A 16,767-nucleotide genomic window follows, 5' to 3' on the forward strand; every position below is an offset into this window, starting at 1 on the left:
ATCATTTACACCCTTTAACTACTGTGTATAATTACCGTCTATTAGTAAGGTCCTTAAGCCTATTTTTAAATACATTTTTGGTTGTTGGTAAAGCCTTTAGTAAGTCTGCAGGTAAAGCATTCCAGTCCCTGATAGTACGAATGAGAAAAGAAAACTTTCCAGTGTCCGTCCTCTGTCTCCTTTCCCTCAATTTATATGAGTGGTCGTTCCTTGAACAGTAATTTGGCGGCTGCAACCTATTTTTTATTTCTCTCCAGGCAGGTTAATATTAAAGATGTTAGTAAAAATAAAATTATGTCCCTGTAGTACACCGGAAGTATTTTGAAGCTGTCCACTTACTCTACTGCCTCATTTAGAATTCGCAAGTTAACCTTCTTTATTTTTCTTCCTATGACCATGGTCTTGTCTTGTTTGGACATATGAACAGCGGTGAAGATGACACAACATAACCCACCTAATCGAGATGGTTGATAAGGGCAGCGAGATGTTCAGATCCGGGACGTTGCGAGGTTATCGAACTGACACGCTGGCTGGTCGGGCGGCCGGCTGTCGTACAGTTAATGGGCGCTGTGTTATACTTTTATGCAAATGGCCGCCTGGGCGATACCGATCAGCAGCCTGACCTCGTGGGCGCCGGGGCAGAACCCGGCTCCACCGGGCAACTACCAGCCTGAGTCAACAGAACGCAGTGATTGACATCCTGCTAACGGGTTTCAAAATGTTACGTACACTTGACGAAAGTTTATGGTCGTCCATAAAGGTTACGAAATAATATCTCAGCTTCGAAACATTTGCGAGGCAGAACTTAATATTTTGTGCGAGAGCGTGCGTATTTGCTTCGTTTCCGCACAAAACCAATCCGCGGAAAGTCTAAAATTCCACATTCAGTATTCCCAACCTAACATACATAACAATTTTCCTCTTCTTACCGCTTAAGTGACATATTGATTTTACTGCTTTAGGCTTTTAACATATTATTTTTAGAGAAGTTCAATATAGTAATAATTATAAATTGGAAACTTACTACTGCAATTTCACCTAAATTGCACTGTTAATTATTGTTTTTAAATATTTGCAAAAATTAAGTAAACTCTAAATCATTATAGGCTATAACCTTACCGTTTGTTTTAAGTTCGCATTTATAGACTGAGGGGGGGGGAAGACAGACATATATCACGGCCTGCTGGAGTATAGTAAAAACAGAAAACATTTTAAAGCAACAATGTTGAAGATAGATATTTTTGTTTTGCAAATTTGCCGTCATTGAACAGAAACCAAGATGGAGATTTCATTGCAACTAATTAGAAATTCCTCTTTCAGGTATGTAATAAACGATCTTGGTACAAAATAATGTACGATACACGAGCGGTATGTTTTCTTTCAATTCTCGGAAATTGAAAAAGCTCAACTACGTTTCGCTTTTTCAAACTTTTCCTCGAACATGAAAACTTCAACATACCGCTCTTGTAACGCATATTACTATTACTTAACTTTCAAGGTTCGTCACGTGAATTTAAGTTGCAAAAAATTATGTAATAATAATAGTAATAATAATAATAATAATAATAATAATAATTAGTGTTGTGGGATTTAATCGATTACTCTAATATATTAATCGATCAATTTCTGTTGTAAGATTAATCGGTCAAAAATATTTAATCAAATAATCCAGTCGATTAAAATTAATCGGTTGTAGTTGATATTAATTATACTTACTTACTTACTGGCTTTTAAGGAACCCGGAGGTTCATTGCCGCCCTCACATAAGCCTGCCTTTGGTCCCTATCCTGAGCAAGATTAATCCAGTCTCTATCATCATATACCACCTCCCTCAAATTCATTTTAATATTATCTTCCCATATACGTCTCGGCCTCCCCAAAGGTCTTTTCCCCTCCGGCCTCCCAACTAACACTCTATATGCATTTCTGGATTCGCCCATACGTGCTACATGCCCTGCCCATCTCAAACGTCTGGATTTAATGTTCCTAATTATGTCAGGTGAAGTAGCCTACACATTGCGCGCAGTTCTGCGTTGTGTAACTTTCTCCATTCTCCTGTAACTTCATCCCTCTTAGCCCCAAATATTTTCCTAAGCACTTTATTCTCAAACACCCTTAACCTATGTTCCCCTCTCAAAGTGAGAGTCCAAGTTTCACAACTATAAAGAACAACCGGTAATATAACTGTTTTATAGGCCTATATTCTAACTTTCAGATTTTTTGACAGCAGACTAGATGATAAAAGCTTCTCAACCGAATAATAACACGCATTTCCCATATTTATTCTGCGTTTAATTTCCTTCCGAGTGTCATTTATATTTGTTACTGCTGCTCCAAGATATTTGAATTTTTCCACCTCTTCGAAGTATAAATCTCCAACTTTTATAGTTCCATTTCGTACAATATTCTGATCACGAGAAATAATTATATACTTAGTTTGATATTAATTATTATTTTGTTAATACAAACTCATACTAAAAATTCCGACAATATTTCTCTCTCGGAAATTGCTTACTTAAAAGCACAATAGTACTGTTATTTTCTAACTATAAATCAGGTAGCGTAGGAAAAATCTTTGCACAAACACTTCAGAAAGAGATGGAGATAGGACAGTGACCTAGTCTACCTCTATTGAAAGTTGAAACACAATGCGAAATCCTTGTTAAGTTTTATGGTTTTCCAAGAAAACTTCCACCTTGTTGCCAGCTCATCTCCGTAGCATATGAAATAGTATACATATTTTCCTGGGATTCGTCCCCCTCATCCCTTATAAAATAGCCATATCTACACTATGTGCAAGCGAGAGCGTAACTATCTTCTTTTTCTAAAATCTGGTAATTCGGAGTACAATAGAGGTCAGTCTTCTGTTTCGACCGCTGTAGTTTTGCAGGTGCTTGCAGTTTCTGTAGAGTTGGTATAGGACGGTTGTGTAGGTGTTTAGTTTGATGAAGAAAAAAATCAGTTTTCTGTGGTTTGTGAAAAGTGTAAACTCCATTATGTCATATGAGAATCTGAGAGGTAAACTCGGTGAAACGTTTGGATTTAAATTTAACGATCGTGGAGAAGTGCTTGACAAAAAAAAAGTTTTTTTTTCGTGTTTAGTGATGCAGGAAACATTATTACTAAACGTACAGCGGCACTTAATTCGGAGCATGTGAATGCACTCACATGTTTAAAATCATGGATGAAGCAGTATTAACTAGGTGAGTTTTCATACTTCTGTTACTTATGTTTGTCTAAAAAAATTCCGGAGAAATTGAGACAATAACTTATAAGCCTCATAATAAACATGTTAGTAAGTAACTAAAGCAATTGTTTTGTAATATAACGATACAATATATACAGATATACAACATTTAATACTTATGCTTATCATCGAACACAAGTTAGATTTAACAATAATAATTGTGTATTATAGTACATTAAAACATTTTTTTTCAAATCTATCAAAACTCGATTAATCTATATATTAATCGATTAAATATTTTGATCGATCAACAGCACTAGTCAAAAGTAGTATGACGTAGTAAGTGTAATAGTCGAAATAATTCTGTTCTAGTAAGTGTTCTATAGGGGAGAGTCGGGTAGTATCGGACATCGGGTAATATCGGACAGTGAGTTTCTTTCATCTACCACAAGATGATAGTACCTGATTGACATGGTTACGTTTCTGTGATGTCGCATAGAGAAACGTAAGCATGTCATTCAGGTACTACCATATGGTGGTAGATTAAAGAAACGCACTGTCCGATACTACCCTTCTCTCCCCTAATTGTGACTTTCACTACTTCAGACTGGATTTTCCCCCAATTATTCCGAATTAGTGAGATTCAGACGGTTCGCACCGATTCGCCCGAACTGCTTGTTGAATATTTTGAATGACCCCACTGCTTCTAATCTACGATGGAGACTTGAGAGCTTTAGTATAGTAATAATCTACTGGAGTTTCAATTGGCTGTTGATGGGACCAATAAAATGGATGGAGGGAGAACTGCAAGTGATAGATTTATTGCTGGGATTGGTTGTTATTGTAGAATGTTTAGTAGTTAGACTCCCTGGAGTTTGAAAGAAGATGCCTGGGACTTAAAGCTAATTTACTACAATTCTTCCTGACTGCGTCTAAAATATGACAGAGGCAGACTAATACTCTTGTTACACGCGTTTATACATTCGTCTTGTCTGTCTGGAGAGATGTAATTGATGTTGAAATATGGGGGGACTTAATGATGAATACAAACGGATGCTTTGACACCTCGAACTCGAGACCCGCGTAGGCGCCACAATAAAGTAATGATAGGCTTCATGAACGGGATACGTTCACACCAAGGAGCCAGTCAGGGGTCACGAGCCACGCCCCTTATTCAAAGCTGCTTCACCTCTGCTCCCACACCCGACCGGCACTCGGGATTTAAAAGATCTGAAAACGTTCCAGCGGACGTGAAAGTTGGGTTCGCACTCCCCACGGAGCGTGCTGCTCGTATTCGCTCCAAGCTTCGGCCTGCGTGCTGCCTTCCTTATAAGGAAAGCGTTCTTGTAAGTCTATGCTTGCTGTCCTTACTTAATAGCTTTAATATCAGTCGGTCGATTTTCATCAAACTTTGTACGAAGGTCATGTAATTGAAGGCTATAACGTCGCCATGGTGAGTCTTTGTCTCCCACTTTTTCGAGTGCCACGACGTTAGCTCCAAATTCGTGATTACATAGACCGATTTTTTTGTATGTTATTTTACGACGCTTTATCAACATCTTAGGTTATTTATGAGATGAGATGAAGGTGATAATGCCGGTGAAATGAGTCCGAGGTCCAGCACCGAAAGTTACCCAGCATTTGCTCATATTAGGTTGACGGAAAATCCTGGAAAAAAACCTCAACCAGGTAACTTGCCCAACCGAGAATCGAACCCGGACCACCTGGTTACGCTACCAAACGCGCTAGCCGTTACTCCAGAGGTGTGGACTACATAGACCGATTTTATTTATTTATTTATTTACTCTCGTGGAGCTAAGGCCATCAGGCCTTCTCTTCCACATCAACTTCTACATATTTTATTTTCTCGGAAATCAATAGCCGTCTTCAAAAAGAACCGTTTAATTGGCATAGATCAACAATGTCGGCGACCCATCAATTTGATGATTAATTAGTTCATGGGGTAGTTAAAAAATCATCCACCTTTCATAGAAGCACAGTTTATGATGCCGTATAGAAAGGAAAAGACTCGTAAAGTGCTTTGTGTGAAGTGTAGCATTGTACGGGGCAGAAACATGGACATTACGATGAAGTGAAGAGAAGCGAATAGAACCATTTGAAACGTGGATATGGAGAAGAATGAAACGTGTGAAGTGGACAGACAGAATAAGAAATGAAGCTGTGTTGGAAAGAGTGGGTGAAGAAAGAATGATGATGAAATGATCAGGAAGAGGAAAAGGATTTGGTTGGGTCACTGGCTGAGAAGAAACTGCATACTGAAGGTTGCACTGGAAGGAATGGTGAATGGGAAAAGAGTTCGGGGCAGAAGAATATATCAGATGATAGACGACATTAAGATATATGGATTGTATGCGGAGACTAAGAGGAAGGCAGAAAATAGGAAAGATTGGAGATAGCTGGGTTTGCAGTGAAAGACCTGCCCTTGGGCAGAACACTAAATGAATGAATGTATCAATCTGGTTTTAGGCATTATGTATGTACTGTATGTATGTATGTATGTATGTATGTATGTATGTATGTATGTATGTATGTACGTACGTATGTATGATATGGGAAAAGAAATCTTTTCGCAGAATAAGGGAAAACTTTAGATGTAGCCTACATTCCTTTGTCGCCCAGTTTTGTGTAGAAAAGCTTCACTGAATAGGTTTAATGAAGTAGTTCTGTGAATGATGTGATGTGAATCATACAAGATGAGCAACACTTCCAGCATCTGCTATGAGGAGGGTGAGTATCTATTGTTTTTACTGTAACACGGTACATAAGTTTTAATCCGGTGAAGCGACGGAATTCGCGGTACTCAAGGGCAGATTTGTACTTAACCCTTTCCAGCATAGTGGTTGTTCAGAAGAACCACCGTTTTCCTTCTTCCTAAATTTTATGGCACAGATATTCCACCAAGGAATCACCTCTTGAGTATACATAGAGGTGCCATCTGTGTTTTGAAATTGTGTGCAGAGCTAAAATGTTGAAAAAAAAATTGATCGAAGCTTTGTTATGATCCATGAAATGAAAAACATAAAAAATTAATTTATACTGCAAAGGGTTAACTCAAGTCATAAGTGATGGTTTCAGGACATAACAGCGCTTTCAAACTATTCACATCACGGCCGGTTTAAAGATCATGATTTCCACTTAATTGATGTAAGTAAAAGCATATCTTCTTTTCTTTAACCTCTTTGAAATTCGCTACTGAAGACCGTGTCCATTGCAGTAGCCCTATAGATTCTTTCTTGACACATATATCATAACACATTTCTCTCTGACAAATGGATTACGTCACCGGAATATATAAATTAAAGTGTATAATTTTTACCGCCCCCTAAAAACCAACCGCTTCTCGGCCTGCATACGAATTAACTTTCAGGCAGGAGGAAGTCATTGCAGTATGACTTGCTTGGCACAGAAATGTCCCGCCGGTAAACATTGAAACTTCCCTGTTTCATGTCTCTTTCATCTCTCTAATTATTCCTTATTGTGTAGTTTATTCATGATGGTTAGTAATGGGAGTTGTGTCTGCTCGAGTGGTTCAATTAGCTTGTTTTTTTTTTTGGTTGGTTATTTAACGATGCTGTATCAACTGCTAGGTTATTTAGTGTCGATGATATTTATGATAGTGAGATGGTATTTGACGATGTGAGGCCGAGGACAGATGTTATTATGGACTCCGAAAACAGTTGAGATCACATGATATCAGCCTTAGCATTAAGCACAAATGATATGAAACATTAATACGTAAGACCAATCTTGCTTTATGGATCTGAAACCTGGGCAGTTGGCGGTGCCGACAATTGTATGTTGAGTATATTTGAGAGGAAGGTTCTGAGGACGATATACGGACCAGTAAATGATGAGGGCAGTTGGAGGAAAAGGTATAACTATGAATTATAAAACTTTTTAAAGAATCAGAAGTTTGCAGAGAAATTAAAGCTAGGACAGTCAGCTGGCTGGGTCATATTTGTAGGAAGGATGAAAATGATCCTTGCAAGAAACTGACTCTCACTATACCTTTTGGCACCAGAAAAGTAGACAGACCTCATCTAAGATGGCTGGATGAAGTGGAGAAGGGTGTAACAGCAGCAGGTTTTAGAGGATGGAAAACAAATGTGTTAGATCGAAGATCATGGAGAAGCATCGTTGGGGCGGTCAAGACTAGAACCCGGCTGTAGAACCAAAGAAGAAGAAGAAGAAGAAGAGGAGGAGGCCAAGGATTCGCCATAGATTACTTGACATTCGCCTTACGGTTTGGGAAAGCCTCAGGGAAAAACCCCAACCAGCTAATCAGCCCAAGCGGGAATCGAACCCGCGACCGAGCGCAACTATGGATCGACGTGCAAGCATCTTAGCCGACTGAGCTACGCTGGGGCTAATTAGCTTAATATAATTCGAATTAATTTAAACATACCTCAAAAGATTATTGGAATGGAATGGAATTTACGGGAGAAGAGCACTATGGCCCAACACTGCGACCTGTTACGATCTATTGCGCTAACCCTCAATTTAGGCACATTTCCAAACCAACACCGGCTGACTACACTAAGGTTCGTTACATACCCAGGTTTCGGACAGGCAACCCCTCTCGTCCCTAGGCCAGCCCCCTCCGTGCGTCGTCAGCCGGCGTTCGGGGAATGCTAAGGAATGATGACGAAATGGAGAAATGGTGACGGTATGTTATAGACGTCTAATATGGGAAAAAAACGGGAGAACCCCGAGAAAACCCCAACTGCAGACCTAACCGGGACTCGAACCCGGGCCACTTGCGTGACAGGCCGGAGGTTTGACCACTCAGCCACTGCAGGAGTTGATATAGCTTTAGATTCTGTACTGCCGTTTCATATTAGGTCTATTCTGGATATTTTCAGGCTTCAAAGAGAAAAAGATCATCAAAAAATGTCCGCACTAATATAATGTCCAACCAAGAAGGACCCACAGAAACGATCATGATTTTAAAATCAAATGTAGGAAACAGAAAACGGATGTAGGTAAATTCTCATTTTTAAGTAGAACTATATGATAGGAATGACGTCATTCCTTAAGGAAATTCAAGAATAACTTAAAACGTTGTGTATATAGCTTAAATTAAAATTAAGTTGACACTTATTTTTTAAGTTGACATGTATTTATTTAGCCTGACGAGTTACTCCATTGGTTTGAATTGTAAGTTTAGTTTAAATGTAGTTTTGTTTATAAGTATGCATAAGGGTGTAATTGTTTATCTTATTTGAACTGTTGTATCTGTGAAGCGTGGTGAGTCAGTGAAGTTATGATTTTACAGTGGAGTGAATAGTTTCAATCAGTGATAATTTTTAGTGTCAATGAAATGTGTTCTATAGTGTCAGTTAAATGTGTTCTAAAGTGTCAGTGAAATGTGTCATAGTGCCAGTGCAGTGAGTGAGATTAGAGTAAAGTGAAAGATTTTTATCCGTACCATGTGAAATTTATGTAGGACCTATACATACTCGTATGTAGGGTGTAATGTAAAATTAGGTTCACTTATTAATTAAGTTATTTTATGTATTATTATTAATTGTAATTATTATGTATAATTGTATTGTGTATTCTTATTGTATTGTGCATATAATAATATTGTATTGTGTATCTATTTGTATTATATATTGTATAATTGTATTGTATATTCTAATTTTATTGTGTATTGTTTATATTGTTTGTACCACTGCCACCGTGTGCTTGCTCACTTGCAGTGTAAATAAATACATTTAATGTCCCACAAATAATAAGTTCAACTTAATGAAAAGGACCAAACAAAAATGGTTTTGTTGTAGATCGTTATACGTAATAGTAACATGCGTTACAAGAGCGGTATGTTGATGTTTTCATGTTCGAGGAAAATATTGAAAAAGCGAAACGTAGTTGAGTTTTTTTAATTTCCGAGAACATGAAAATAAACATACCGCTCGTGTATCGTACATTATTTTGTGCGAAGATCGTTTATTACATACCTGAAAGAGGAATTTCTAATTAGTTGCAATGAAATCTCCATCTTGGTTTCTGTTCAATGACGGCAACTTTTAAAAACTAAAATATCTATCTTCAACATTGTTGCTATAAAATGTTTTCTGTGTTTACTATATTCCAGCAGGCCGTGTTATACGTCTGTCTTTTTTTTCCCCAGTCTATAAATGCGAACTTAAAAAAAACGGTAAGGTTATGTAATGATTTATTTTTCATTTTAATATTTTAACAATATTATTTATATAACATATTGCAGTAATAACATCGGCATCTGGAATCTTGTTGATTTTTTCACGGCTTCCTTAATGTTACTTGCATTACAAATGCAGTAACTTTTGTGGTGTTGTAGAGTTTACTTAATTTTTGCAAATATTTAAAAACAATAATTAACAGTGCAATTTAAGTGAAATTGCAGTGGTAAGTTTCCAATTTATAATTATTACAATGTTAAACGTCTCTAAAAATAATATGTTAAAAGCCTAAAGCAGTAAAATGAATATGGCGCTTAAGCGGTAAGAAGAGGGAAATTGTTATGTGTGTTATGTTGGAAATACTGAATGTGATATTTCACACTTACCGCGTATTGGTTTTGTGCCGAAAGCAAGCAAATACGCACGATCTCGCACAAAAAGAATTTTGCTATTACTTTCGGACTGTAGTCATATAGGGAAGCTGCATTCCTGTGATGACGTAGGGATATTCAAATCCGCTGTTTTGAATCTCATTGAAAGATCTGACGTGATTGTCGTTTTTTTCTTGTAGATGTTTCTTAAAATATTATGAAAGCAAAACCGAGTACATCGATCATAATTCATACATTTTAATGACTAATAAAATTTGTAATAAAAAGGCACACAGCAGCACAAAATTGATATTTTTACTCAAGTTGAAAAATTTGCATATTCTATCGTCTTATAAGACAAGGAATCCCATTCACAAAAAGAAGTTAGTATTGAAAACGGTTGCTATAAAATATAATAAATTATTAATGAATAAAACCCAAGTCTTTAATTCATAAATTTGAATTTAATTACCATGCAAACTAGGATGGACTTGTTCTATATAAGGCTCGAAACGAATGTTGCAAAATAGGAAATGTGCAGAATACAAGCAAGCACTTTGAGCGAAGGTACCCCTATAATTCAATATTGATTCTTACAAGTTATTTATTTTTAAAGTCTAGTAAATGCTCAGTGGGTGAAGTGACTCACTTTTAGTTAATTACATCGAAGTTTCATCTTGCATTAATTTTTCACGCAGTCGATATTGAACGTAAATACTTATATACTTTTTTTACATGTAACATCTACATTTGTACTAAACTAATGTAAAATATGAACAGATATTTACGATACTAGTGTCGTAACGTTTCATTTTATAGTGCGAGATTAGAAATTTGTCAAACGAGGCCGGAGGCCGAGTTTGATAACCAGTCGAGTATTGAAATATGAGTAGTGACCGGATTTTTATGTAATTATATATTATATTCCTTTCAACCTAACCGTATATAAATAACAAATCTTTGCGAATCTTGTAATTACCATTAATATAATCAAATTTGGTACTACATATTTTTACATATTTACCCCACATTACATATTATGGCTTGATATTACATAAATCTACATATTTAGGGGGTTTATTCATTTTCACCTCTCTAAAAGGGGGGAAAAAAAACTTCCGTTACGGAAAAGTTGAGACGGTGTCGGGTGGAGTTCCCGGGTAGCTCAGTTGGTAAGAGCGCTGGTACATTCAACCAGAGGTCCCGGGATCGATACCCGGCCCCGGAACAATTTTTCCCTTGAAATTATTCAAATCTGCTTTACAGGGAACTTCACCTGAAAGACCAGATTTGCATTCCGTTAGGGAAGCTTACAATTTGAAATACACAGATTTAAAAAGCCTTTTTCCCTACCCAAGAAAAGATATATTTCGGCACGAAACACAACGTCCTTAGTTCCAGGCAAACAACAGTTATTAAATGCCTATAGTTTGAGGTTTTAGTAGGTATTTTGTTTCTTACAGGGAGCAGCTAAAATGCATGTGTCCCACATCTTCTCTTATTTTCTCCTAATCCAGTAAAGCGAAACAGTGCTTGCAGTACTGTTGTGTCATTCATTTCACTCAGTTCTCTAGTTTTAGTACTTACAGTATAAAGTGCAAGTGAGTTTATCTACTGCTTTTAACTAACTAAAAAGGCCCCTATATCTTCAATCCTGACGACAAAAATAAAATCATGGATTGCGATGGACGAAGGTTTCACTACAGATGGAAAAATTGTAATGTGTCAAGTATGCAGTAAAAAAAATTCGGGTGCTCTATGAAATCACAACTGGAGAGTCATACCTATCCTATAGCCGCCACATATTGATATTAAATATTTTTATGATTTTACATATTTTGGTACATATTCAGCTTATTTTTCTTACATAAATATGTGCATATTTCACACCTTGATATTACATAAAAATCCGGTCCCTAAATATGAGTTATGACATGTGTATCGTACAAAGTTTTAACCGCCTTGATAAAAAAAATTGATTCAAAATTGAATATTGTCTAAATGAAAATGTTTATGGCCGGCTATATATACTGTAAGTACCCTAGTACAAACCCTAACAATGCCGCACTTCGATTATTGTGACGTTTTGTTAAGTGACCTAAGTTCTGAACTGTCAGTCAAGTTACAGCGAGCTCAGAATATGTGCGTCAGATACGTGTGCAACATCCGACGATATGTTCACATATCACCGTCTTTCGCAAGTCTTTCGTGGCTCCGACTTAAAGAACGTAGAACTTTACAATCTTTGTCTTTACTCTTTCGAATTCTGCACACCTCAACACCAAATTACCTTTCGTCTCGTTTCTCTTATCTATACTCTAACCACGACGTAAATACCAGATCACTTATCTGTAGCACGCTAAGTATACCTCTTCATAGAACATCTTGTTATTCATCATCTTTTACAGTATCCACCTCGCGTCAATGGAATTCCTTGTCACAAAGTATTAGGGGCTGCAAGACAATAAACACCTTTAAAAACAGCTTAAAAGATAACCTTATTAGCATTTCACTCCAATCATACTGATTTAAACTATCACTGACTACATTGTTACTTCTTTCTTTAGACATCATCCTGTATTTTCAAAATTGTCTCATAATAATCTCTTTGTATTATCTAATACTATTTGAAATATATTAACATTCTATGTATTTTAGCTTAATTCTGCTACACAGTTTATTTCAGTGTTTAATTAATGGTTCATAGTATTTTGTTGTTTAATTCGTAAATAACTCTTGTATACATGTAACTCTCATCTAAATCAAATTGTTGAATTCTTTGTAAGTTCATGCATATGTATATATACTTTTTGCAGGTTGAGTGGAAGAGAAGGCCTTACGGCCTTAACTCTGCCAGCTAAAATAAATAATAATAATTATTATTATTATTTGCTTCTGTAGCTGATCGATTCATGTAGAGGGCCTTGTACGAGAAACATTTGAAGAATGTTATTATTGTCCCATGTTTTTTTTTTTAAGGTTTACAGGTTATACCACTTTTTTTCTCTTTTTTCGTTTCTCTCTTTTTCCTGTTTTTCGTTTTCTTAAACCAATACGTACACAACACCCATGCCCGAGGCGGGACTCGAACCCACAACCCTTCGGACCAAGCGATAGAGACATGCCGTGCCCCTACCGCTTGAGCCATCGGGCCGGCTGTGTTAAAAGCGTACATTGGTCATTTTTGCATATATTTCTTTCACAGTGTGAATTAAAAACGAAACAAATAAAAAAGTATCTATTGTGAATGTATTTGTGGGACAATAAGACTAAATTAAAATCCTCAGGCACACAGAATACATTAGCCTACTACCAGTATTATTCCGCGGATATGTTCTCATGGCTTAGCCAGGTTCACAACGATTCATTACAATTGGTGTTACCCATTAGTCCGTGCTCTGAAACACGTGCTAGCATGTCGAAGGCACAACATGAATTTTTTACATTCACTTCTGTTCGGAGTTAGTTAGTGTGTTTTTTGGGAAGATAACAGGTTTCGAGAGTCTCTCAACCTTCTGCGCAGGTACTAATTTGCGCTTGCACTTCTGAAATTCGCTGGTCCTTCATTGTACGCAGATAATCTCGCGTAGCCAATAATTTGACTACCTATCAAACCAATCAGCTTTCCCAGCTATCGACAAAAATTTAGATCTGCATTTAGATCTTTGGTGGTGATTTTTATGTAACGTTAATGTTCGTATGAAGGGTAATAATACATTCTAGTACTAGCTTTCGCTTATAGCGTAGAAGGGTTGTGTTCATTTTATTTATAGAATGTGCAGAAAGCTCTTCACATAAACGTTTTAGGAGAAAGTTTACATACAGAAAATGATTATTAGAGATATGGTCCTTTCCTACAAGGGTCAATATGCAAAAATGTCCCACGTTTCGTAATGTCCACGTTAAAAAATGTCCATTGTTCAGGTATATGTTCCCGGACTATAAGGTCCAACATACTGAAATGACCTGCATCTTATAAGGATCACTTTCATAGAAATAATTATGTGCAGTATTCAATTACATCAGGTTTTTAAATGTCCTACGTGTTAAAAAGGAACATTTAACTTCAATAAAAATTTCAAACCAGTAAATTAGAAAAGGAATACAATTTAACCCTTAAATTGGCAAAGCTTCATTTCTCACACTAGTTTATTAAACCGTGTCGGACTGTAAAGAAAACAACTAACGCAATGTCCATATTTTATATTATGTCGTGCAATATTATAGTATTGTGAAATTTTAATTTTCCTACCAATTTTTTTCTATTATACTACACTCAGGGACAAAAAAAAAACCGGACACTTTAATATTTGTTGGTATTTTGCAAAACATTATCTTCTCATACAATATTATGGTAGCCATCTGTTGTTATGGAGACGTGTATACAGTGTTGATTGTTTTTTGTTTTATAAACAGGCCATTACAACCAAATATTCCAATTTTGCTTTCGGAATCTCAGCTATAACAATTTTGTCTCAACCATTTTGTGCTTCATTATCGTTATCATTCGTTATTTCTTTATTTTTACATTTTCTGACTTTAAGTGGGGTTGTAACATTTGTCTTAAAACAAGATGCGACTTGAAGATGTGGCTCGAGTTGTAGCCCTTTACGATGATGGACGTAGTGTACGTTACATTGCAAATGTTATGAATATGGCTAGAAGCACAACCCATGATGCCATAAAACGGTATAGAGAGACCCTAGAATATACCAGAAGACCAGGTTCGGGTCGTCCAAGAGCCACAAACCCAAACGAAGACAGGTATATGGTGTTGAGAGTTCTTAGGGAGCGCAACCTGCCAGCTACTAGTGTAGCCCAGCAATTTGTTAACATGCATGGACGCCCAATTTCGGCCAAAACAGTTAGAAGGAGGTTGAAAGCAAGTGGACTGATATCAAGTAGACCTGCAACTGGTCCCAGACTTCTCAGGATGCATCGAGTTGAACGACTGCGTTTTGGAAATGATCACAGGGATTGGAGAAATGGACAGTGGAGCTGTGTTCTGTTCACCGATGAGTCCCGTTTCAATCTGTGCTCACCTGATGGACGTGAAAGAGTTTGGAGAAGGAGGGGAGAACGATTTTCACAGTGTTGCCTTTCCGAAAAAGGTGCCGTATGGAGGTGGTGGAGTGATGGTTTGGGCAGGAGTGTGTACGGATGCTCGTACAGAGTTGGTTTTTGTTGAAAATGGAAGACTAACAGCTGATAGATATATAAATGAATGTTTGGCTGATCATGTTGTGCCATTTGGCCAATTTGTAGGCGATAATTTTGTTTTAATGCATGATAATGCACGGCCGCATATTTCCCATGCGGTCGGAGATTATCTCCAAGAAGTGGGAATCCATGTTCTTCCATGGCCAGCAAGGAGTCCAGACGTGAACCCAATTGAACACGTGTGGGACATGCTGGGACGGCGTGTTAAGAATAGACGACCGAGACCAGAATCGTTACAAGAGTTGAGGCGAGCACTTGGCGAAGAATGGGAACTTATTCCTCAAGAAGACATTACTAACCAAATTGAGAGCATGCCAAGACGTATGGATGCAGTTATTCAAGCCAGAGGGGTAATACCCGTTACTAAAAAGAGTTTTTAATGTTTAAGGCACCATAAAATGAAAAAAAAATTAGACCAAACGATGCCAGAGTTATACGCCCTTTGTAATTTTTTGTAAATTTTCTCATCAGAAATTTTTTTTTTCAAATGTTGTCGTATAAGGTGCTAAATGAAACATTATTTTGTTTAAATGGGTTTTGTTTCATTTTGAAATAATTGGCAACAAAATACAAGCAAATATGGAAGTGTCCGGTTTTTTTTTTGTCCCTGAGTGTATTAAATTTATAGTATATAGCCTATTAACCTGTTGTATCCTATAGGATACTTTGCGAATTCAAGGTTTATTTAAAAATTAATTTACAAGATACAAGATACATTTAGGAAAATGTATCAAATTTACTCACACCAAAAACCTTACATGTATTAATTCCAGTCACTCATAATTTGGAACTTCTTCTTGGGGGTCGCTATAGAGCTTCATATAGTACGCTATGACTCTAAGGTAGAGAGGTATGTTATTGTCGTACATTTCGCATTAGAGTTCTTCCGATAAAAGCATCTCCCATATTTTGTGTCACCTTTACGGTTGTCTTGATGTTACCATCAAGACAACCGAAAAGGTACAGATTATCGTGGTGTAATAACATTGATTTGTTTTTTTGACTATAGATGATTTGGGCCATTCTGACATTCTACAATTGAATTTGACATTCCACATTTCAATTCTATGGCAACGATAAATGATTATTATTGGAAACATTATTACATGCGATGTAATTAAGTGTGGGACATTTAGTTTGACCAATTTTATGTGGGACATTAAATGTGGGACTATTTGACCTGTGGACCTTTCAGCTACGTGGGACATTTTTGTTTGGTCCTTTTCATTATGTTGACCCTATTATGTGTGGAGCTATTTGGTATGGGTCCTTCTTGGTTGGACATTATGTTGATGCGGACATTTTTTGATGACTTTTTCTTTTGGAAGCCGGAAAAAAAAGTCAGAATAGACCTAACATGAAACGGAAATACAGAATCTAAAGCTATACCAGATATGAGTTAAGTTCGGTCGATACTTTATTCATATGACATAAAATATAGAAAGACACTCATTAATGATACTCAAACGTTGTGATGAGTAAATTATCGATATTTTATATCGTAAATTAATAAAGTATTTTTATTTTTTCTATAGCACAAATGAAGTTAAATCGATTCCTTTCTGTACCAATAATGAGTAAAGTATAATATTGTGTACAAGTTTGACTAAAGTATAGTTATTCCCGGTGTCTGTTGTGAGTAATATCACAGTCTAGTATATGCAGTCACGAAGTTCAATACGTAGGGAATATGCATCCATAGATAGCTGCTAACCACTAGGATCGCTACTATCGCGTCATCACAGACAATGCGAAATAGTGCCGGCAGAGTCTGTTGTTCCTAGTACCCTCAACAACTCTAGCT

The 16,767-nt window shown here is 36.8% G+C and overlaps 1 protein-coding gene and 1 non-coding gene across 6 annotated transcripts in view; both read left to right on the top strand.

The window, feature by feature from the left end:
• LOC138702989 (titin homolog) overlaps positions 1-16,767 on the top strand; it is a 914,774-nt gene that overhangs the window by 409,280 nt on the left and 488,727 nt on the right. The gene's annotated exons all lie outside the window — the stretch shown is intronic.
• Positions 10,898-10,971, top strand: TRNAN-AUU (transfer RNA asparagine (anticodon AUU)). The gene has a single exon. It is a non-coding gene; the product is annotated as a tRNA-Asn (tRNA).

The sequence above is a fragment of the Periplaneta americana genome, chromosome 7 (assembly GCF_040183065.1).
Source record: "Periplaneta americana isolate PAMFEO1 chromosome 7, P.americana_PAMFEO1_priV1, whole genome shotgun sequence".
Taxonomy (NCBI): domain Eukaryota; kingdom Metazoa; phylum Arthropoda; class Insecta; order Blattodea; family Blattidae; genus Periplaneta; species Periplaneta americana.